The sequence below is a fragment of the Rhea pennata genome, chromosome 1 (genome assembly GCF_028389875.1).
Source record: "Rhea pennata isolate bPtePen1 chromosome 1, bPtePen1.pri, whole genome shotgun sequence".
Classification (NCBI taxonomy): domain Eukaryota; kingdom Metazoa; phylum Chordata; class Aves; order Rheiformes; family Rheidae; genus Rhea; species Rhea pennata.
This window is the reverse complement of record NC_084663.1, coordinates 97,034,777-97,059,899: the sequence shown is the minus strand read 5'-3', so window position 1 is coordinate 97,059,899 and position 25,123 is coordinate 97,034,777. Positions and strand designations below refer to the sequence as shown.

Genomic DNA, 25,123 nt, shown 5'->3' with positions numbered 1-25,123 from the left:
TGGTAAGGTTGGAAGGGACCTCTGGAGATCATCTAGTCCAACCCTCAGCATAACCCGTATGGGGATTGATCCCACAACCTTGGCATTATTAGCACCACGCTCTAACCAACTGAGCTAAACCTGCTTTTAATGTTTATACTTTTGTAGCACTTAGATGAACCAATGTTTGCAACCATTACTATGGATAGAAGATTCCTGTTTATGTGTGCTGCTACCTGAGCAGCGGTGAGAGATACTCCATGTTTTCATGAAGATTACAGACTATTCATAATCTAACAGAATGAGAATGTTTGCATTACATCCTATGTAATTGTAGACTACCTACCTGAAGGGAAATTCCAAGGACAAGACAGCTGCATGGTGTGGGAAGTGTTGAGAGGGTATAAGCTGAGTAAACAAGCTTGTGAGCATCATGTTAGAGCAGGATTAGGGTAATGGAGAGAGGAGGGGAGGGAATGGAGCTGAAGGGGAAATACCTGGAGGAAAGTGTTGAGTGAATTGGGAGAGAAGACGTATCAATTTGGAGCAGACAGCAAAAAGCAGAAAGAAAGGCCGACATTTTTAGAGGTCTTTGTGGGTTTCAGAGTGTAAGTGGAGGAAGAAGTCTGGAGCGCTGGAGTGTGCTACAGTGCACTGAAGTGGGGGAAATCTGGCTTACCCTGTTTGGGGTTCAGCATAACCACCTGGAAAGGACATTGTCTGCCTGTATGTGTCATTCTTATGTGACCCGCAACACAGTTAATCATCTCACCATGTAAATGCTTATTCTCACAGTATTCTTCGCAACCACCTCACTGTGGTCTTTGGCACAGCTGTGGCCAAAGTAGTACTCTTAGGAACAACTTTTGCCAGTGGTTTAACATGTGGTGTTATCCGGGCTCTTCAAGGCTTTTCTATCTGTTTTGAAGTTATAGCAAGAAAACTGTTAGCAATAAGCAAAGCTAGCTTGGGAGTTACAGATTTGCCCTCAGGCACTGGCATTCTTTCATTTGATGTGTTGATGTTGCTGACTAAACAGTTTTTGAGATTATTAGAAAAGGCAGAATCTTCATTATATCGGTGCTTTGCTTATATGATGTGAGGAACTGGCCAGCCAGGGCACCACTGCAGGCTGTGAATCTGTCATCATGTTGACTCTTAGTTCCTTTTAAACCACATCCCACAGCAATTCCTAAGGGCCTGGCTGAGACCAGATTTAATTGTCTGAGGCTTCATTCAAAGATTATACAGATATGCTTTTCTCTTTTTTTGTGGTTGTGGAACTTGCTGCATTCACCTGTGGTGCTATTGTTGGGGCTTAATGCACTCTGGAAGCTGTAAAATTCAGCATATCCTGAAACCCAAGTCATTCCGATGTTTACTTAGTGGTGATACAATTTGCTTTGTGAAGGAAACAGGATTCTTGTGACGGGGTGCACCTGGCATGAAAAGGTTAATTTTCTGCTCTGGGGCAAAAAGGTAGTTAATTCAGGTAATCTAAACACACCAGCTGGAGCAAACAAGCCTACTGGGTAGGGAGGGCTCCACAGCTATGGAGAGTAAGCTGTAAAGGAGAAAGAGTCTGCAACAGTCTGCTACAGTGAAATACTGCTTCGAGAACTACAGAAGGAGAAATTCTCAGGAAAGGTGAGTTGTAGCTTCATAGTAAAAAAATAAAAATGAAGAAAAAGTGTTCAGTAAGGGTAATTCTGGGAAACCCTGCGGAGTGCTGAGATGGTGTGCTATGGAAACACCTTTATGTTTGTGTCATACTTTTACATGTTTCTCTCTAACCTTTTGTCATTTAGGATACTAGGCTAGGTGGACCTTTGCTCTGACTCAGGACAGCTATTTGTGTGTCCTTGGTGAGCTACAGCTTGTTGATAAGGATTTTATTCAATTTCTTCTTACAAATGATGATTACAGAACTGAGGGCTAACAACTAATATGTAGAGGTTTTTGTTGATGTACAAACTGTCTTAGCAATGTGGATTGATTTTCTTGGTGGTTGAGCTGAAATCTATTTTTCAATGATCTACCCCTTTTGGGGTCCTTGTATTGTTGTGTATCATCGTTGTATTTGAGCTTCCTCCATTACAGTAATACCCATGCCTGAGACTGCCTAGTCTTCTTGCTTTTAAGACTGTAATGAAGTCTGCCAGGACAGTCTGTATGAGACATGGGAAGGGGAACGGGCTGATTTGTTAGTAGTATGTTTTTGTGGGATAAAATGGAATTTCAGGGGAAGCACTGACTTTCAGAAAATTGTTCTTAGGATGGAAGGGCTTTTATCAATCAATTCTCAGTTTTTAGAAGCCGTTGCACTCACTTTTAAAATAAGGAAGAGGCTGATGTTCTTTTTTTTTTATTTTTCAAGGTATATATTGAACTGTGGCTTTGAGGGATCTGTATGTTCTCCAACTATTTTTCCTTTTTGTTTAATCAACCACCAAGAACAATCAACAACTTCTGCTCTTTATATGGTTGCTGAAATGACGGGGCTTGTTTGACAGATACGGTTTTTGAACAAGACGTTATTATCTATCTCTTGGTGGTTAGTCAGTGACAACAGGGTAAAAAGGCTTATTGGAGGAAATGGGGAACCAAGGATATGACAGGTACCTGCAAAGAAAGAAAATGAAGACAAATGAAGTAAATAATCTTAAGGAGAGAGAGAAGAGAAAAAAAAAAAAGAGAGAAAGTGATCTGTTCTATTAACATTCTTTTGCCAGAAGTAAATGAGAAATGTAAATAACATCATTAACTAAAAATGCAAATGGTAGATGTTATGGCTTAATAATCCTATTTAATGCTGCTTTAAATTAACACCAGGTCTCAGATAGGAAGAATAGGCCTTTTATTTGTTTTTAATATGATAACTAAGTATGTTTAGATACCATCTTCTAAGATTAGACAATATTCATAAAATTAAGTGGGTTCTCAGTTGATAGTGAGAAAGTGAGAAACTGCCTACTGCAGTTCACCAGATCTTGCAAATGAATGATGAAGCAAAAAAATGCCTCATTTGTCATTTGGCAATTTTGTATCACAGCCGCTGTGGAGAACCTATTAAATCTAGAAAATGTTGAGACCTTACTATAGTGCAGGACCTTCTCTTAAGACTTTGGAAGGCTTATAAAATACGTGAGTCACGGCAGATGCATTTCATCTGGGGCTGGAATTGTGCATTACAGGAATATCAATTTAAGCCTTATCCAGGCATATAATTCCCACAATATTAAGGGTTATTCTTTATACTATATTGAGCGCCAGCACTGCAGTGCGGTTACACATTCATTCTTCCTCCATGCTGAACTTGGAAGAGGTTATTCTTTTAAATGGAAGTTAATTTTTTTTCTCAGAATTGAAATCTGAGTTTCACTTTGCAATGCAGTGGTGGCAATTATTTTTCAATTACAGAGCAGTCATGCTGCGGTTATGCTTTGTACCCATCATTGCTGTTAATTCATACAGCCAGAAGGCCAATTGCATGCTGAAAATTATTATTGCACAAATACAATGCAGTTATTTTGGAGGCAATTGTGACACCTCATTTTTGGATGATACAGTTCAAAAGTTATTTCCTAATCATCCAGCATGTTTTAAGATGTCTCAGTTTGAGCACCTAAAATTATTTGAAAAATTACTTGTGCAGCAGCTGCTTTTGGTTGTTTTGTTGTTAGGACTTGCACATATTTATTTCCAGAGTAACACTGTAATAGTGCCGTTGGAAGGGGAGCAAGTGTGTGCAAGGCAGGAGGAGAGAGAGGGGACGGAGATGCCTTCTTTCTAGTTCTATTGTTTGTTATGTATGTTATGATATTTAATCTCTCTGAACTGTTGAGGACAAGCAATTTTTTGTGGTACTAGTAAAGCTTGTGTGAGTATTATTGCTCAAGAAACATGATTCATGTATATTTCAGTCAATTTAAATACACACAGAGACTGCAGAAATTTGTGAGCTAGGCCAGCAGGCTCATTTAAGAATGTGCAAAGGAGAACAGTCCTTCTGTATTTGTGCAAGAAAATAGGGAACATATTGGACAATGCTTCATTTACATGTCCACTGAATAAAATATAGGGAGAGAGAAACTCCAGGGGAAAAAACAGCTTATAATAAGCTTAGAAATGCTTGCCTGGTCTCTGGGCTGCATGTCAGCTAATTTAAAGCTGCAATGACAGTGGGCTTTCTTGGATTAGAGAATAAGAAAGAAGGGGAAAGTCCTCAAGACTTTGGCATTTCTTTGCATTCTATGTTTGCAACAATGAATTGTGCTATATTCAAAGCAAGGGATCAGTTTTACAAAGCCATCTTCTGACAGGAGGAAATCTTGCTAGGACTTGCTTAGAGAGAAATTGAGACTGAAACTAAAAATATCAGATAAAGATGGGATATTTGATTGTGCAGGTTTTAGGGGGGGGGCTATTGACAATTATTTTCTATTGTTTACTTTGAATTTCTTCATTCTTAAGCTCTGCTGAGTGAAATTAATGGTTTCTGAGAGGTCTGACTATTCCCTTCCCCAGTAGGAAGGAGGATCTGTTTTTTTCATGGAAGACTGGGGGCAGCAAATCCTCATGAGGTGGTGCATTCTGTTTTTAAAGACTTTCAAAGCCATTTTGGGGATTTGTAATATCAGGAGTGATGTATGTAGAGGGAAGCATTCTTTGGGTGTAAAGTGATATCACTGCAGCAAGCAGCAAGAGTTATATGAGGATATTTTATGATGGTGAGAAACAGTTGCAGTCATTAAAAACTCGAAAAAGATGATAAGCTATTCAGTAATTTTGCTGATCTTCTCTTTATACTGTAAGATCGGATTATTTATTGAGAAACATAATTGTAGTTTAATTATATGATAATTGGAATTTAAATACACAACATAAATGTAACTCATTTATTTGTACTTCTGAAAATGGGGGTTTATTTTGTACGTGATGCTGCAGAAGGCCTACTGAAAGCTGCAAAATACCTATTCCATGTTCTGTCTAAAGAATTTGAAGTTTGACCTTTCTTCAGTTGTATTGTGATCAGCGGGAGATAGGTTGGACTAGAAATGATGGAACAAAGCGTTACAGGATCAGCTGTATTGTTGGTCTAACTTCTCTTGCTGGTGATTTTGGATCATTTTGCATGACAAAAATTTGATGAATTAAATTTAAAGGAAGAGTCAAACCATCATCACAGGTTCAGTAGGAGATCAGATGAAGAGTTCAAAAGGCAGGTGAAAGTAATGATATTTTCCTCCCTTTGCTGGGAAACCAATCTTCATATGGGCTGAAGGACATGGCTTCTTATCATGTGGCTGTCTGCAGTTTGTTTCCATTCTCCCATAACTATTCTATTTCCTTCTTTGTTTTTTAGTTTTTTTGTTATTAATAGATTTCTATTTCTCCAGATTTTTTGTATGTAATGCAAGCTGCAGCCTTGTCTGTGCTCCTACTGTTCTGGAAAAGAAAAAGTCAGTGGTGTGCATAAAAAGTTTCTTGTGAAGCATTTGTTGTGGCATAAGGAGGAACAGGAGACTAGTGCTGAATGGGACAAGCATGACCTTCTGCATATTAATGGTGGCAAAATATAAGGAGAAAGAGAGACTCCTTGGAGGGAGAGAAGGTTTAAAAAAAAGTCTTGCTTGATAAGGTATAAAATAGTAGTGGATAAAAAAGAGAAATAATTGTCAGTATCTGTCCAGTACAGGAATACAGTTTCGCACATGTATCAGAGGCAAGTGTTCCCTCTTAAACGCTACTCCAATAACCTATGTTAAAAGAAAGAAAAATGTATCTACCTGACTTTCTGTAAGTCATAAGTAGCTGAACACCCTTGTCTTAGCACTTCTAGCCATCAATTTATACTTCTTACTAGAAACCAAAATCACCTTTCCTGTAACTGTAATGTTTATCCCCATGGCTTTATATGGTCATTGTCATTTTATCACTGTATGTTTGTCATTTTATCACACTATGTTTGATTGTGCAAATTGATTCTATATCTTATATTTTGATGCCAGTTTGTTTATTCACTTTCAAGTACCAGCACCTTGAGACTCCATAATGAAAAAAAAAACATATAACTGGAGGAAAGTTTTGTACCAAAACAGATCCAAACCACTCTGTAATGTGGTTAAGAAAGCTTAATTCTTCTAAATATACCCTGTTAGACACTCAGGACTCCAGCTCTTATTGTAAATTTATGTTTCTTAGGTTTCTATCAAAATACTAAAGTCCATGAAGGTACACATGTGCATCCTTTCTATTGATTTGAAAAATCAGATAGAATTAAGGTGCCTGTGCCAAAGACCCCATGCCTTGCAATGGGAGATAGTTAAAGGCTGATGATCTGGGCCAAAGCTTTTAGAAGGGACTTATGTTCTATTTGTTTAACGTGTGTATCTTGTTTATGTTAAGCTTTCTCCTGTCTACAGCAAAACAAACTTGTGGTTCTCATTCCTTTTTGGCCTTTCATCAACCATATTTCTACTGCCTCAGTAATGGGAATTTCACTGCAGAGATTTTTTTTTTCTTTTTTTCTAGAAAACATGAAGCCCCATGAGAAAGGAAATATCAAGATGCTGACACTTCCAAGTAGCATTTTTGGCTTGCTTTTCTCATCTTGGAAATGTTAGAGAAAACAGAAATCAAAAATACATTGGTACCATTCTTGCTGTTTATCTGATCTATGACAAAGGCTGTTATCACAGTGATGAGACAAGACTCCATTGAACTAGACGCTGGACAAATGGAGAATACAGAATAAAAACCCAGGTTCTCTTACAATAATTTTCTCTCGAGCATAAGGCAGAGACCTATCTTATACAATATTAGTATAAGACAAGAATGAGACAAAGGAATAAATGACAAACTGACAAATTGGGGAGTATATGCAAATAGATAGCTTGATGAGTGCTGTTTTCTGCAACTGTGAAAAGTAACATGAGAATTTCAATACAGGAATATTTGTGGAGTGCTGAGATATCTTTGCAGATGTTTGTGGAATGCAATTAGCTTTAATTTGCAGGCACCTGAAATGCATTAGAGGAGAAGCTCTTGATACCTTTATAAACCTTTAGAATCTTTCTTAATGTCTCCACTGTCTCTTCCAGATCCATCCTTCATAAAGCAGATACATATTTTTGAATTACACTCTTAAACAACTCTCTTCACTGCTTAGGCTAGCATTCTGCTAGTTGTCTCCCCTCAACTTTTGAAGTATTGTACTTTACATTTTCCTTTTAGTTCACCTTGTATGTTCTCTGAGTTTCCTTCATGATTTTTCTTTGCTCATTAAACAACTATTCCTCTGTTGTTATGAGTTTCCTCAGTAAATATTGCAATCTTCTGTTTCCAAAGTTGCTGGTTATTGTAACTGGAGTACCAGAACTGATGAGATCTTGTGTCTGGCTCTTCAAGATCCTGTCATGTCACAATATGATCTTCCTTTTTTACAATTTTCATTGCCTGGGAACATTCAGTGACAATAATGCTTTGCTTCCTTATTGCCTCCTCCTCCTTTCACAGTGAGTAACTGTTGTCTCATTAGAAGCAGTTCATTAGGATGGCACAAACAGCTGAGGAACAGATAAAGTGCCTGACTTCCTTTAGCCGGATGGCCAGCTATCCAAGTGTTGCTGTTTCGTGTGCACCTAGTTTGAAAGTCGTTTCTTGTCTGAATTGTCAAATATCTCTATAAAGTTGATAACTTTAAAAAATTTACAAGTCACTGACACATTTTAAAGCTTAATGTTTGGCAGATTGAATCATATTTGTCTCATACTGAGGCCACTGACATATACCTGTAAGTACATGTGTAAATACATGTAAGTACTATTACCTTTTCAGTGTTCTTATTGATGCTGAAGAAATACTTATCAACTGGCAGAATGTCTTGATTGCAGGCATCTCAGGTTGTGAACGTGTGGGATCTCTCAAATTAAGTTCAACAGACTCTTAGGGGAGCCTCAGGAAGAAGGCAGCAGGCATGCTGTAGTTTGGGGTGAGATCTGAGCAGTGTTAAACCTGCTGAGAGTGCGGGCAGAACAACTGCAGTGGATGAGGCAATCACTATTCTGTGTTGACTCCAGATAAAGGTTACTGTTTGAGGCATCACCAATATGACTACTTGTATCAGCTTAAGATGTTCTGCTTCTTGCTACATGAAGGGAGCTATAAAGTTGAGGAAAATGTGATTGCTGGCTGTGCAAGGATTCCCATTTTATTCCTTACTCCAGATCCTATGCTTACCCTACTGTTCCCCAGTGTGAACCAAAGTTGCAGCAAAATGGTGGTGTACCACCTCGAGGAGCAGATATTAGCTTGTGATCTTGGCCCCTTGTCATTAAAGTGGCAATGCCATTTTTTAAGTGAGAATACAGATACTAGTGTGCCTGATGGATTGTAATGAAATGTGATAACCAGGAAGGCTAAAGGACTAACTGTTTTCTTGAGACCAGATGGGGATACAAATGACAGAAACTCATCTACTTTGTGATTTTTCTCCACTGCAACTATGTTAGCGACATGCAGTTTCACTGCAGACAGGAGCTTGCTGTACTAGATGTTTGAAAAACAGCCCCACAGTGTGAGACTCAGCAGGGTGCAACAATACAACTAAGCAATGTTAGAGAAGAGAGGCTCATTTTATAGACTGGGAAAGTAAGAGAGTACTCTTTTTTTTTTTTTTTTCTTTCTTTCTTTATATATGTATATATGTGTGTGTATATATATATATATAAATATATACACACCTCTTATCAAGTCTTAAATCTTATAATGGAAGGCGGTATGCTTATATGCTTTCAAATGACCCACTTTCTGCCTGGTAATGTTATCTTGGTTGCTGCTCAACAGGATAAAATTTCAACTGGTTTACTGCTACGTGGAACGTTTGTTTAATGGAATGCCAACGTTTTCCTGGAACATCTGCACTATTTAAATTTATTTTTTTTAAATAATCTTGTGTATTGCTTGGCTGCAGAGGTTTTGGTGTTTTCACTCCGCTGGGAATTAAGAGTTGACAGTCCAATTTTTTTTTTTTTTTTTTTTTGAATAATCTCTGATGGGAGATTGACTCTGCAGCTGCCTTGGTTTCTGTCTCTCTGCTGCAGGAGGTGCAGTATGCACCCTGAATGCTGTCATTCCTGACAACATTTGTATTATCTGCACCCTCAGTAATTGGGATCTCTTTTTTTCAGCTGTGTGTGGCTCCCCACCATGCAAGAATTCAGAAACTTTCCTATCCCTTTTTCCTAGTTTCCTGTGCCAATCAAATGCTTGAGGAAGACTAGAAATCTTGTTACTACCCAAATCTGTGGCCGTGAGACTAAAAACAAATGGGAGACAATAACCAATTAAAGCAAGACTGAAGATGGAAAGGAGGGAGAATTGCAGCAGCAGTGAAGATAAAGGATAAAATTATGGCAAATATATAAAGTTGATGGGAGAGATTTATAGGCTATTGAAGTGCTTTGAAGGGAATTTAATGACAGGCAAAAACTGCTTTTGCTGGAAGGCTGATTCTTTTTACTTCACTTCATATCAGGAAAGGAAAGAATAACTAGCTGGAGGGAGGCTCTCCAGGATGGAGATCAAACAAAAGATAACCAAGTAGGAGGAGGAAGAAGGGGGAAGGTAGGCAGAAGGGTCTTCCTGCCTGTGGTTGTTTCCATTAATAAAAGAAAAAACAACAACCAGAGAAGAGGCTAGGAGCTGATTCATAGGTGGATGAACAGGATAGCTGTTTTGAAGGTATTTTAGCACCAAAATACAGTCTGGTGCAGTTAATCTTGTCAAAAGGCCTACTCTTTCCAGACCTTGACTGTCTGTGTTCATTAGGCTCAGTACTGATGCTGGACCTCTAATGCTCACTGGCACCCAGGTTGGACTATCATTTCAGAAGTAGTATCATCCTGTTCTTTCAGCTTTCTCTCTGTGAAGATCCTTTCATCAGAGTTCAGAACTGCTTGAATATGTGGACAATGTTTTTCCACCTTGATTTCAGAGTTGTTTGACCAGAAGTCTTACTAAAAGCCTGTGTCTTATAAAGTAACAGGCCCAACTATGTCCTTCACTGAAGGAGCTTCCTGATGTGCAGAGCTGAACACGTCCGCATAGGCCAGACACTTGTACGTACACTGCCTGTCCAGTGCTTCTCTGAAAAAACTCTAAAAAATCTCTCTGTACATTCAGTCCACTTGTTCTTTCTGTGTGCACATGAAATATCGTGTGTGTGGAGGATTTACTGCATGTCTAGCAAACTCTGAAATAAAACTATTCTAGAAATATATGTCTGGCTCTGTATGCATAGCAGTGCTTCTGCAAATGTGCAGTAAATGCAAAACAACGGGACTTTCTGCAGAATTACTTGAATGCACAAGACATTTACACCAACCCTGGGCCATGGCAGGCAGTGGTGGGGAGAGGAGTTGGCAGATTTTGAGAGAGGCTGCCGGAGCTGGCAGAACAACACAACTGACATCTCTCTGCATGCCCAAGATGTCCACAGAATAAGAGGCTACTTGGAGCAGGACTGTAGGGCAAATTTTAATTATCATAGCAATCTGAATGTGGGCTTGCAGCCCATATTTGAATTGCCTTTGTTCTAGTGCTGTTCAATATTCTGGCCAAGAAGAAAAGATCAAGATTTTAACCTGAGAAACCATGGGCTTGACTCTCAGGAGATGTCGACAACTTCCATCTCCTTTTCTTCTTGAGCTTGAGTTGCAGCATCACATGTTCTTCAAAAACAGGGCCTCAAATTATTGGAAAAAGTTTGGTTTTGATAAATGATAGCCCCACAGTTTAGCTGGTATTTGGTGAGTCTGCTAAGCTCAAGGTAACATGGATTAAGCTGCCCCTTGACCTTTCCAGCTCACTCCTGGATGATATTTGTCAATCTAAAACTCATTTACAACCTGCACAATATTGTCTTTTATTAATATTCCTTCCTTCCTTATCCATTATCTTGGCATTTTGCAGAAAGTACGATTATGTCCCAAAGTACTGTTGAACAAACTCCAATAAATGGATGACAGTATCCAATCCTCTTCAGTAAGTAGCTGTTCAATTTTTCTGAAAGTTTTTTTTTTTTTCATTTGATATCTCAGGCTAGAGAGCAATATACTTTCCTACCAATCTGAATTTAAATGAAGCAGACTGCTAACTTTGATTTGCTTCTGTTCCTTCCCATCTACACAAAGTGGCTTGCATTAATCATATTAATAAAAATGGCATTAAAATTACCAAGTTTTAAAGAAGAGGACATGACACTGATATTACTCACTAAGTTGCAAGTCATTGTGCATGCATATTAATTACAAGTTGTCTAAGATTTCAGCAGAAGCTCAAAGGAATGACATTTTTCCCTGTATGCTGTTTTTAATTTTGGAAACCTCCCTTGTAATGCAAGATGTATCCTGTCCTAATGCAGTTCTGTAATCACTGCGTGCTTTAATTTTGATAGATGACCCTCCAATCCTTTAAATCCCATAAGAACTGCAGTAATTAGAATAATTTTGTAATACTTTGTTTCCTGAACTATCTATGGTGACATCCATCTATCTTCAGATGGATTTGTTTACTCATTCTCTTAAAAAAAAAAAAAAAAAAAAAAAAAAAAAAAAAAAAGTAATTTGTATTGAAAGCTTATCTTCTTTGTTGCTACATGAGGGAGGGAACATATTATAATTTATCTCACTTTAGTCTCTGTTCCCTCTTTTTGAGGGATTGTGCTCTGAAGAAATGCATGTATTTCACAAGTATTTAGAGCTCTTTCCCCCTCAATATCCAAGTAGTAGCGTTGTCCCAGTACGAATGCTAAAAATTCACTTCATCCATTCTGAATGTCTGCCATTAGAAATAAGGAGCACAAGTTAAAATTCACTACTTTTTTTCTCTCTTCCAGATATCCCTCTCCTTTTCTTTTTATTCTAGTGCTCCTCTGCACACACAAATCTAGTGCATCTTTGTAGTGTCAAAGAATTATTAAAAGTGGTTGTACCAAACAAGAAAGCATTGAGGATGTGCATCTCCTATTGGGACTAAACTGTGTTTATTATTATTTTTTTTTCTTCCTTGTGTCATTTCTTGTCTTTCCCTTGGAGAATAGTATCTCCTTTCTCAATATTACTTCACCATCTTTCCCATGGTTGCTGCTGTTTACTCAACCTCCTCCTCTGTCCTATATTTTCTCTTTCACCATAATTATTTTTGATTCCAGCCCATGAATGTGCATTTATTCATCTGCTCTCCCCTCTCCTTTCCTTCCTCCTCAGCTTTCTCTTGGTTTTCTCTCTGGAATGCATTTTCCCCTACCCTCTCTTCTTGTTACCTGCACCCTTTCACACTCTGATGTGTCTGCAGCATTTTCTCTGATCTTCCTTGCAGAGGCTGGCTCTTTGCAAGGTTCCCTCCTCATCCCTGGCCCCCAGCCACCTCATCTCAGCCAGATGAAGTACCCATGGGCAGGACGCTCTTGTGCTGTCGTGCAAAGCAATAGGCTGCTAGCTTTCAAGTGCACCTCAGCTTTATCAGTATGATACTGTAGGAAGAGACAGCAAAGAAAAGATTGGTGCAGCTGGCAGTAAAATAATAGCTGCTAGCCACAGGGGAACCTACAGTAACCCTGCCTCATGGGGGGGGGGGGGGGAGGTTGGAGGAGCAGGGGTTTAATCCAACATATGCCTCTTCCTAGCAGATGTATGTGAGGCAAACCTGGAGCTCCATCAGACAGCAGACTGATATGGGAGATGCTAAGTATAGCCCAGTACTGCCAGAGAGCACAGAGAGTCATCTATGCTTCTGTGGAAGCACACTTGCATTTCTGCAAACATCGAGTTTGCTTGAATTTTTTTGCTCATTCGTGGCCCATTATTTAAAGAAATGACAAAACTACATGCCAGCAAAACATCAGGGCAGGTCCATACTATCTGCCAGTGTCTGGATTTATGTAGTGGACTGAGTAGAGTCCTGGCTTTAATAAGTCAAAATAAGATGGTTCCTTCCTGGGCAGGTTAATAATCAAATCATATTAACAAGTAAAATTTGATTAGGCTTCTGATTAGGAAAGAGCAAGCCAGGAGTTTGAAGCTTGTTGTGTTAACAGAATATATTAGCTTCAGTCTGATGTTCTGCTTTCAATAAGAAAATTTGGTAATAAAATTATAGCCACTGAATTCCTTGTGAGGTTCGGAACATCATGCAGTGCTTTTAGACAATTGCTAAATACCATGGAACCTGGTCGATGAACAGCCAGAAAAATATCAAATTCTTTAATTGCAACAAAAAATAGTGGTAAGAGGGGGGAGAGATCTTTGACTTTAATGAGCGAGGTAAAACTTCTGTGCTAGAAAAATCTGTTAGGTTGTTGTTGCTTGAGGTCTTTAGTCAGGAGACAGATGTGGCAGCCAATGGGCCCTGAGCTCCCTGTTGTACAAGGCAGTGTTTTGCAGAACATAGGAATGTGAAAAAAGGCCAAATGGCATGGATTACAGCCTAGCTCAATGCTGAAAAAATCCAAACATTTCCAAAAGTTGGATCTTTTTATTAGAAAATGTTACAATAAACAAAGTCAACAGTGCATTATAAACAGGATAATTACATGCAAGAAACAACTTCCAAAGTAATCTTGTCTGGAATGGTAATGGAGGTCAGGCTTTTACTGAGAACAGATTTTAGAGAAAAAGGAGAAAATCATTCTTCTAATTTTTTGTTGAGCTGGATATTTTCAGCAGAGGCTTAGAAATGGCTATCAGGTCTCTACACATTAAACAGTTGTCATTTTACCTTGCCTTAATACAAGCCAGTGTCACACAAATTCAGTGTATCAACTGGATAACTGTTAAAGCCATGTTGTAAATGCCTAACGTATTTAGGAATATAAATAATACTTAGCTTGCTTTTCTCATCAGAATAGGATCCAGTGACAGTGTGATTAATCACAGGCTGTTCAGCATCAGTAGGGGGAAAAGAAACCTATTAATGCTGCATTGCCATCCAGATACTGAGACTGTACGAGAAGGAAATGATCTCTGAAGTGAGGGAAGATGGACTGTTAATTCAAACAACACAATTCCACCTGCTGTCAAGAATGATTACAGAGCAGAAGGGTATATTTGTGATGATTGCTTGATCTTTCTGGCTAATGAATTTAACTGTCCACAGTCAAAATCCTGCTAATGTTAACTGCAATGTCTTACCTTATACCTAGAGTTTTCCCTCCGCTAGATACATGCACGTGAGACAATTCCCCCACCAAGCACACTCACTCACACTAGCTCAGGCCTGGAAGAAGTGCATCAGGGTGAGCATAGCTCTCTGCTCAACATGGTTAGCTCTGGGTCTGCTGCTTACTTCTGGCACTGGTGCAATTGACTTCTGATGCTGTCTCTGCACACTGCCTTTCTTTGCCACAAACATGCACCTGGAGTAGTTAAAAATGCCCTGAAAACAACACCAGGGGGGAAGAGGGGAGATGGAACAAAAAAAAACCTTTGCATTTCAGCTTTTTTAGTTTAATTCAATTCACTTTCTCTGCTCCAGCATGAGAACTGGACTACGTCTTTCTGTGTGTTTCATGAACGGCTCATCTGGCTGTGCCCCTGGCAGATGATGTCCTCACTTAGATTGCTGTGAGCGAACCTAGGTGAGCAAGAGGTCCTGCTGGAATATCAAACTCGTAGCTAAGGCCTCTGCAGGAAACCCACAGAGTGCCCAAAGAGCACGTCAAGGGCAATGCTTTGTAATCCAGTATCTAAGAGCAGGATGCTGTATGAGAATGAAAGCTTCGTGGAAAAACATGTTGCTGTCATATGTGGACTATCTCCACAAAACATGATAAAGTGCTTATACTTAACTGAAATCAGGTAGCGGTATCGAAGCTAAAGTAGAATGATTTGTCTTAGAGGGCACATAAGGTAAATGTAACCAGTGTGAACTGCATAATTGTTTGGGGGATCTTTTGGAAATAGAACCTTGTCCGGCCACCTGTGCTCAGGTGACCATATCAGTGATACCAGGTAAAGCTGAAATTACCTTGATAGTGATACTGCAACCACTGAATTTGGGTACAGATGTAGCAGAAATGGAATCAAAGATGAAAAAGAATTAGGAGTGGATTGTTCAGTTGGAGCAAACTGGGTGGAGAAAGGCAGGCACAAGGGCAGCAAAAAGGTTGGGTACAGAAATGGAAAAAAAAGAAAATAAAATATAAAGTCAGGCAAAGAAAAAAAAGTGTGAAGGTTTTCCAACGGGAGGAATCCAGACTCCTATAGGTAGAAGTGAAGCTGTCCCACAGACCCAAGGCCACCTGGACACTTGAGGGAACCTGTGGGGAAACCCGCTGGACTTTCCAGCAGGTCCATGCTGGAAAGGCCTGGTGCAGGAGGATAGAGCAAAGAGAGATTGACTTGCACTTTAATGTTAAGTAGTGTGGGGAGAAAAGGTTGATAGATTTACATTTCAGTAGCTGCATTGTAGTTAATAGGATTGAAGAGTGAAAAATAGTAACTTTTTAGTTGTAGATAATAGTGAGCAAATAATATAACTGAAAATTTGATGATGGTAGTTTGTTTATTAGTTAATTAGGTTATTATTTGATTTATTAGATTATTAGAAGTATATTGATTAATGAATAAACACTATAGTCCCTTGTAACGGTTATGTCTCAAGCCTGCAACCTAAAGGGGCAGTCGGACCCTGATGCAGCAATCTAGCAGGGAATTCTTCTGAAATTGGACCTTGCACTGCTGGGCCTCTGTAGAGCACAAGAGAGCAAGGAAGTGTTGTGATCATATCTTAAATATCTAACCGAGTTGATTCCTCCTTCATTTAGACTGTCTTTCATAGGTCTTTTAAATTCCTTCTTAAGGGTGATATATTTAGTTTAAAAGCTTTTTAAAAATTCAGTTGTTCATTGGTCAGTTCCTATATGGCCTAAATTGAGCTGGTCTCCCATGTGTCCTGGTAAATATTTTTGTTCCAATTAGATGCAGATTGCTGTACCTGTTCTTTCTTTCTTTCTTTCTTTTCTTTTTTTCTTGCGAACTTGTACTGGAAACTTTATAATCTGCTTTCCAACTCCGTTTGTATACTTTGGACTAGATGATCTCCAGAGGTCCCTTCCAACATTACTGATTCTATGATTCTATGACTTTATAACTGTCATTTGGGGCAAGTTCTTTTCTGGACAATTATTTTTTTTCCCCCGCTCCTGTGAAATCTCCAGATGTTGCTTTATTTATTTATTTATTTGTTTATTCCCCAGAAAATCTTCCCTTATGACACAGTTTCCTTTGATTCTTTCTTAAACTTGGTCAGTGTTAGTGACTTTGGAGTAATTTCCTTATTGGTTCCATCTTGGTTCTACAAGAATAAAGCTGACACTTTCTCTTACCATCTCTATCCTGCTGCATTGGCTTTTGGGCCCAAATGAATCAGCCAAAATTAAGTTTCTTTCCTGTTTGGATGAGCATCAGTAATACAAACTGGGTGTGCTCTTTGCAACATCTTCACACAAGAATTTACTTTAAGGTGGTGGAAACAGACAGGGCAGTTTTCCCACTTGGAAATACTGGTGTCTTTGCTGTTTTATGGTGCCATGTTTGCTGTTTCTTTGGACTTGTCTCTTCCAAATGCACAGCCAGCAACAAATAGCCATGCCTTGTATTCCAAGTGGATCCATTTTATTGGGAATAGTAAATAATGCATTTTTATCCTGGATTACTTATTATTTTGCTCATGACTTGTGTAAAGACCTAGTTGGATGTAGAAGTGAATGTATTAAAATATCATTTGAGAAGTGTTTATTAGTTAATACCTTTAAGTGCATTTGAATACTTTTCCTCATGTAAATTTATGTAAATGTTTTGCACTTAGAGCCAAATTATTCCAACAAAAGTAATATTATGTATAGTAAGGAATTTGAACTGTTTGGTTTTGGTTACCGTATCCTCCTAGAGTTGAGCAGGCTTGTGCTGTCTGGTCTGATTTTTATTTACAAATCTGAAGAAGAAAACTTTTTTTTTCTCTCAGTTGGTCTCTGAACTTTGAGTTGAATTGTATTCATTGGGTAAATGCAAATGTTCAAAATATTCTCTAAGTAGCTAGTGCTGTGTTGAAGCTAGATTAGTGCTTCAACAAGCTCTGCTCTAGGTGCTTCTACTGGTTCAGTCATTAGACTTTCCATATAATTTTGGAAGCAAACATATCCTGTTTAATACATTCAAGTTTGAACTGTGTGTGTAGATGCCAATTCTCTGCACATTTTATGTAATGGTAAAGCTACTTTTTACCATTTAAATACCTGTTGTGCTGCAACACAGGTAGGAACTAGGTGAATCTGTGTAAATTTATTGAATATAGCTCTGCTCAGTACTACCAATGGCAATATCCCCTCTCTGAAGCTACATGAGCTTTGATTGCTTCCTCTGTTGGAGCTGGAGACTGCCAGTAAGGCCAGTAAAGGATAGCTTTGACTGTTTTGGGGATCCAGATCCACTCTTGGTGGTAGCCAATAGCACTTTTTAAGCTAGTCTCTGGAGGAGAGAGCAACTGCACTTTTAGTGAGTTACTCTCTTACTTACTTGCAGTTTCACTCCTCCATTCCCTCCCTTCCCCCTTTTTGGAAGGACCAAATAATTGATTCCTCAGAGCAGGGTGAAAGGATGTGGTGCAGGTATATCGCCTGTAGAGTTTCTAACTACTGCTGGCTTTGGTTGCTGAATTTCTTATACTAGCCTATAATATATATAAAACTTCAGTGAAAAAAAAAAAATGCTTCCCTGCTGCTGTTGTGGATGCATTTTGAATTAGGGACCTAGCACTGTGCAGCAGGCATGCAGCAAACCCAGCCATTTGTAGCTGTGATTGCGCTGTAAAATGGATCACTTCAAGGTACAGTGACTGGGGATTAGAAAGGCACTGCACATAGGAGAATTGAAACAACCTCATAGCACACACTGGTAATCTTTTAAATTGTTAACTCTAATTTTGTCAGAAAGTCTTCTGTCCAATCTGATTTCCATATCCTGTTTCTTTCTGTTTAGTAAATGCAATCACTTTGGTCTGTTCTGTTTATTTTGTTTATTTTTTTAAACTCTTGGAAATGAGTGTGATTTTTCTTTATTTGGATGAATAACAACACAAAGAGCTTGTATATCAACATCACTGAAATTGAATTAGTGGAATATTTTATCTATATGAGGTTTTATTTGATTCTTTAATTGAATCTAAATTCAGGAAATGAAATCATCATAGAATCATAGAATGGTATGAATTAGGCTCAGCCTAATATAAATGTATTCTGTGGTCCATGCTAGACTTGCTGTTCTTGTGACAGATGCAAATATTAATGAAAACTCAGATCTGTTATGTAGACACCATTGAACCATTAGCAGTCTGTATTTTTATTTGCTTTCTTGCTCTGAAGGGGGTGAGGGGGAGAAATTGGCATCAAAGATCTACCCATGAAGGTGATACTACTTATGAAGGTGATACTACTTGATCCAGTGAGAAACTCATGGTGGTGAAAGTATTAAGGTGGTGCAAATTTGAACTGTTTCACTCCTCTTTTAACATAAGCAGTAGTATATACAGTTTTTTCTGGGTAAGGTTGAATGTAAGTTACTTTCTTTTCCTAGTAAAGGAAATGGGTGGAAACAGTATGTGTGTGAATTATTATAATCTGTTTATTGCTACTTGCAGCAGTAGGATGTTACTTTCTTCCCTCAGCTCACTCCTAAGTACATGGATGGGTAATATACAATAAACTCCCGCAACACATCTACATGAGCTAAAATACGTGAAAAAGATCACATCCTTAAATGAATGACTTGTGCTGGCATTCCAGGACTAAGATTCTTGCATGTTATTTATTTATGTATATTGTCTGGTTGTACAGGTGACAGGAGAAGGATTAGCTAAAAAGAGTAAAAGGCTTAGAGGGGCCTTGGTAGTATAGGTTTAGTTTTATGTTGTGGTGCTATAGTTGAGCCTTTGTAGCCTTTGTGGATGAGATTTGGGGTAATTTTTACAAAATGAGCTTCCAGAACAATGGATACGAGCACGTAGAAAAGCAAGCAGGAGATGTTCACTATGTTTTTTTTTCCCCCCATTTATCAGCCCTTTTGTGTTTTTATCTGTGTATTTTTCTCAAGATGTCTTGGCATTTCTGAACTAAATACAAAGACAACAAATGATGGTGAGGGAAACCAGGACTCTATACAGAACATGAGCTGGGAACATGGGCGCTAGTATAGGGGACACAGGACTATGCGAGCCTTATCTGTATCACCAGGTGAAACATGAGAACAGGAAAAATATTTGGGTTATATGTGACCTGTATGTCTTTTTTGGTATATGACTTTCTGACTAAGAAACAAAATTTCATAACATTTCATCTGTCTTCTACCCTTTCATGCTGAAATTCATCACTAGAGCAAAGTGAGTGCCTTGCTTCTAACACATGAAATGTCTCTTTTAACATGTAAATGAGAAAAATGTGTGAATTTCAGCACATCTAAAGAAAGGGTTGTGAGTGGTTAGGAGGATGCATTCACTTTAACTATTTAAAAACAGACTTTGAACTAATTCAGTAATGAGTAACAAGCTTAGTTTCTGCTTCTCTGATTATTTGAAAAGAAACAACTGTTACTAAGTGTGTATGTGCATGCTGCATGAAGCATAGACACAGTTAGGGCTTAGAGGGTTTTTTGTGTTTTTTTTTTTGGTTTTTGGTTTTTGGCAACTTGCCTTGCTGTGTGCTGAGGAGGACCTTGGGATTTTCCTTCCATTCAGGTTTTTTTTTTAGTATGCTCCTCATTACTCCAGTCTTACTAAGCACCATTTTTTTGTGATGGTTTGGCCACTGAGACCCTACCTATATCCTCCCTCTGCTCTCCCCAGCCAAATCTGAAAACACAGGCAAAGCGATGCTCTTGCCCACCTCAGGTATATACTAGTCAGTCAAAAATCTCCCTTCCTACTCTCCCCTTGAACTAAGTTAGTGCACTTATTGTCTGCCAGGGTAAGTGCCAGAGCAAGCGAAGGCTGAAGTCAGCCTTGTTCAGCACTGGACTAAATTGATTTATGCCAGCTTGAGGATCTTTCCTGTTCCTAGAAGGGAGAGGGAGACCTTCAGGGGATCTAGCTCCGTAAACTAGGTAAAGTTACGAGCCTCCTGCGTTCCCTCTGCCTTCACAGGTTGGGCTATTCTGCCTGGAGCAGAAGCCCGTTTGCAAATCTGTATTGGGCGATTCTTGGAAACACAGACACCTGGATGGAGATGCATTCTTGTCGACAGAAAAGCCAGAAAACATTTGCACAGATGTGGCTGACACAGGAGGTCATGATCTCATTTCACATGTCACTGCTAATCTTAGCTGAGATAATTAAGTACATATGGCTGTTTTAAATGTGAAGTCAACAGGAAAGTATCCAGCTACATGTGGTAGTTCAAGTAAATCAGATTTAACTGCAACCGCCAGCAGCTGAGGATATAAGGCAAGTTAGATGTTCTTCAAGTCTTAGATGTTCCCTGAAGAAATTTATCAAAAAAAAAAAAAAAAAGGGAGGGGGACGACAAATTTACATATATTTATTCTTTGTCTGTCTCTGTGGTTGATATGGGTAGAACCTGTGTTACTATCTCATAATGTTCAAGTAATAATCCAAAAATAAGAGTTACTTGTTTTTATATGTATTTTAGAACATGACAGAATGAAAATTCTGTCCAGGAAAAGATGCAAGATACTGCCTAAATATCAGTATTTTTATATTTCTGTTTGCAAGTCATGGCTAATATACAGAGGATCAAGGGTGGATAGTTGCTTTACTGATAGCCGATCTGTTAAGAACTTAACCACCAGTTAAGGAACTGAACATCTGCTCGTAATTAAAGTGTACTAGACATACACTTTATGTCTAGTGACGTAAACTAGTGAGTTTAGACATCGTTGTGTTAAGATCCTAGAATGCAGGCCATCCTGGAAAACTCAGAATCAGCAGGAATTTACCCTGATGCTTTGCCTTTTCTTGTGTTGACCCTAACAACTTCAGGAGGCCTCACCTATTGCCACAATTACCACATATTTCCACGCTAGTGTTCTAATAGCGACTCACACCCCTCTTAGTATACCTATAGTTCTGAGATCGCTGCTTCTGGGGGCTTATGCAGTTGTCTGCTTGGCAAGTCTGTGAGATAGTCTTGCATGATGTTGCATTTGCACCGTGCAGACAAACCCGTTGCTTTGTTCCAAGCTCAGTGGCCATTTTTCCCTAAAACTATGAAGAGACACCAGAAACAACTATCTTAATTCCTCAGCTTTAAGCCAAAAGTCCTGGTATTCTCTCCTTCCTCGTTATCTCGTTTTTCATCAGTTTGTGAACAGGACTTTTTCTTCCTGTGTGCAATAAACTGAGCCTGAACTCCAGAGTTGTGTCCTATACCATAATTAAGCAGGACCCCTACGATTCATTGCTACAGGTTTCCTACTGGGCTTCGGGTGCGAAATGACCTTTTGGAAGGTTTCTGGTGCTAAACAGGCAGGCAGCACAACATTGTCACGCTTTTCTCCAACCGGCTGCTGATGTTCTCCAGGTCCTGCCCTCTGGTTGGAGACAAGGCCCAGACACCCCCCGGAGCCCTCCTGGCCCTATGGGACTGCTGACGTCAGCTAGACCCTGCGTACGCACGTTGGTCGTTGGTCGGATTAGAGCCAACCACAGCGGGAGCGCTAAGTAAGTGCCCTCCTTCGTGTTCATGCATGCTCTTTTAAACTGAGATTTCAGAACAAGCAAGTGAAGACATACTTCAGTTTTATTGTTGTTTAGGCATGGATAGAAACATTAATTTTTTTGCACTCTTGGTTCTTGAAACGTGCCTGTAGTGAACTTTGAGCAGTGAAAAACCTGGCTCCTAGGACTGACGATTTAAAGTGCATAGGAGATCTAGCAGAATCTCATTAAGGTGAGGTGATTTTATTCCTTTTTCATAGTTGTGGAAGCTGAAGGAATTTTCTTTTCTTCTCGTCTACCCCTACATTCACCAGACAGTGGTACGTAAATTTTCAACCCTTCCCTATGCTTTTCCTTATGATCATTGGCGGTTTCCTCCCTGTATTTTAGAATTATTTGTAGTGTTATAAACAAAGACAGTTGATTTTTGCATACTCTATCACAGTATTCTACCACAACTTTTCCTTTTTAGAGTTATTATCACTGCATTTTTTAAAAATGTGTATCACTTGGCAGTGTTCTCGCACCAAAAGAAAAAGATATATTTGTATATAAAGTAACTTTTTTGTGTGTTCACGTTTTATTTTGGAAAAACAGGTGTTTAAAAATTTTAGAATTTTTTTAACAAAATTCTAAAAAAAAATCACAATATTTACAGAGATAACATAATGGCTTAGCCATGCAAAACAAATTACTTTGGTTTTTTTTCCCCCATTTTACTTTGGTTTAAATATTGACCAAGATCATAATTTTTTTTTGCCAAATAAAAGAGTAACAAATCAAAGTGTAGAGGCAATATAACAGGATTTCCCCTCTAATATTTTATACAGCATAGAGTTTATAGGACATCTTATGTATTTAATCCATGCCAATGCACTACAGGAAGCTTTATTAAGACATCAGTCACTACTGCCCAGACATTTAACATTTTACAAATTTACAAGTAACAGTGTTTTCTTCCCCCTAAATAATGCAAAAGTGGCAAAATACATTTCCTAACGTCCATCTTTGTCTTTTGTTTGTTTATTTATTTATTTCTGTCTACCAGTCTATAAAAACTTCCTTTTTCCCTGGATATCTGTAAATGGAAACCTGATGTTCTGCTTACTCTACTGTTTCTCTCCATCAAAACTGGCTGTTATTTTCTCCCAGAAACTAACCTTCTGTGTAACATGAAACTTTTCCCACCCACGTACGATTTTCTATTGGCCATTTACCCTAAAATGTGTTCTTATCAGTACCATTCTAAAAATTTCCTCAAGCATAAAACATGTTTATAAAGTTACAAACTTGAATGTAACTAAAGATACATAGACATTTCATAGTTACAATTATATGTACTGTTTGATAAATTAGGTACCAGTTAAAAACACTAAAATTATCTCAAGGTGCATTCAATATCTGTAGCGTAGTTAACAAAAACACACAAAAAATATATATATTCTATTTCTGTGGAAAAAAATGCAGCTTTGATATGACCACTTTTTTTTAAAAGGTCTCCAATTCTGACTGATATCTTTCTGAAAGGAAGAGAAGGTACAGTACTTTAAGGCAGCAGTTAACAAAGGAATCAAAACCAATCCAGAATTCCAGTTTCTTATCCTAATTCTAACATAAAAGAGAACCGATAACATATCCATAAAATGTGTGTCTTCCTCTAGAAGTAAAGGATTATTAGAACCATCTGTATGTAGGCTAGGAATTTTTTGTTACATTCCTTGTTCAATACCCAGCCTTCTTTGTGGAAACTCTTTATTCCCTTTCTGGCTGTTAAGCTTTGTTTGGGTTTTTTAATTTTCACTTTCATTAACAATTTATTTTTGTCACAGCTGTCACCCTTTCTCTTTACTGAGATTTAAAAGAATAAAAGAAAAGAGCTTGATATTTTCCTATAAGACAATCTTACACTTTAGGTACTTGATACAAAGCTTCACTGATAACAATCAGAATTAGACATGTACCTGCTCAAAGGGTGTCATAAAAACAATTGAAATAAAAACATTACACTATACATCAGATTAACAGCAACTCCCAGAACAAAGCCTTACAGTGTATAAAAATAGCTACGTAAAAAATTTACATAAAGGCAAACAAAAAGAAATCTTCAGTGCAGACGTTTACAAAAAAATATTTCAAACAAAACACAACATGGTGACCTATTATCATGGCTGTTGCCAAAATTAGTTGTTTTTTTTTTTTTAACTTGAGATAATTGTGTCTAAAATCCTTTGAAAACTTGATAGCATGGTCTGTTTAATACTTGAACCATGAATAGCTGTCACTTCTTTGTATAGGTTTAAATACAATCCACGTTCATGCTTCACTTGGTCTATACGTATTCTCTGAAAATATGAAAGATAAAGCCAGTTAATCACCTTTAGTTTTAAATATGTTAACTAACATAACTGCTAAGTATCTAACCCCTAAATAAACAGCCACGTTAATAGTATTTTCATCTGCCATTTAATGATGAGAAGACTATCTTACATAATGAGAATAGCTACTGCAACATTGTTACTTTTAGATCAATGAAGTTCATCTGATAAGTAATGCATTTATGGATAACCTTTCATTTATGTAGAATACTGATTTAAAAATATCAAAAATTTGTAACAAAAGACTGTGCCAAATGCCAAGGATGTTATTTGAATTGCTATGCTCAACAAATACGGTCAATAAATACCCTCAGGCTAATTTCATCTCTGTCTAATCAGTACTGCAATGTTGCAGAGGGTATGAAGTCCAGGGAAAAAAGATACAAAACAACCCCTACCAAAGATAGTACAGAAATTTCCCACAGAACTGCAGCAGAAACCCTGTGTTTGTGCATTGCAGCATTTTCAAAATTCACCTATGTCCCACTTTACATCATTCCCTCAAGGCATAATTTTGGTCTCCCCAATCTTCTCTCTTCAACTAGGAAAACAATTGTTTTGTTAGTAAAGTCCATACCGCAATGTTACATCTCTTTACATATAGTAAGTGATCATTCTATCTCAAGAGTTCTGAACAGTGTAAAAATAACCATTTGTAGGTTAAAACTACAGACAATATTTACACATTTAAATTATCAACAAGCAGTGCTATCAAATGTTTTATTTGAAACCTTTTTATTGAAATATGAAATCTGTGTTAATCCCACTATATGCTTGGAAACTTTGAGACCAAAAGTAGGTATCCAATGCCATTACTTAAGATCAAATTGAACTACAGGAAGTTCCATCTGAACGTGAGGGAGAATTTCTTCCCTGTGAGAGTGACGGAGCACTGGCACAGGCTGCCCAGAGAGGTTGTGGAGTCTCCTTCTGTGGAGATATTCAAAGCCCGCCTAGATGCAACCCTGTCTAACCTGCTCTAGGTGACCCTGCTGAGCAGGGAGGTTGGGCTAGATGATCTCCAGAGGTCCCTTCCAACCTTA

General features: G+C 38.3%; 1 protein-coding gene across 1 annotated transcript in view; it reads right to left on the bottom strand.

Annotated features, from left to right (window-relative positions):
- Positions 1–21,769: 21,769 nt before the first annotated feature.
- The window catches only part of ALCAM (activated leukocyte cell adhesion molecule), a 126,919-nt gene continuing 123,565 nt past the window's right edge, over positions 21,770–25,123 (bottom strand). Inside the window, exon 16 of the mRNA XM_062596601.1 lies at positions 21,770–24,047. The gene's annotated coding sequence lies outside the window, so the exon portion shown is untranslated. The remainder of the gene's footprint in view (positions 24,048–25,123) is intronic.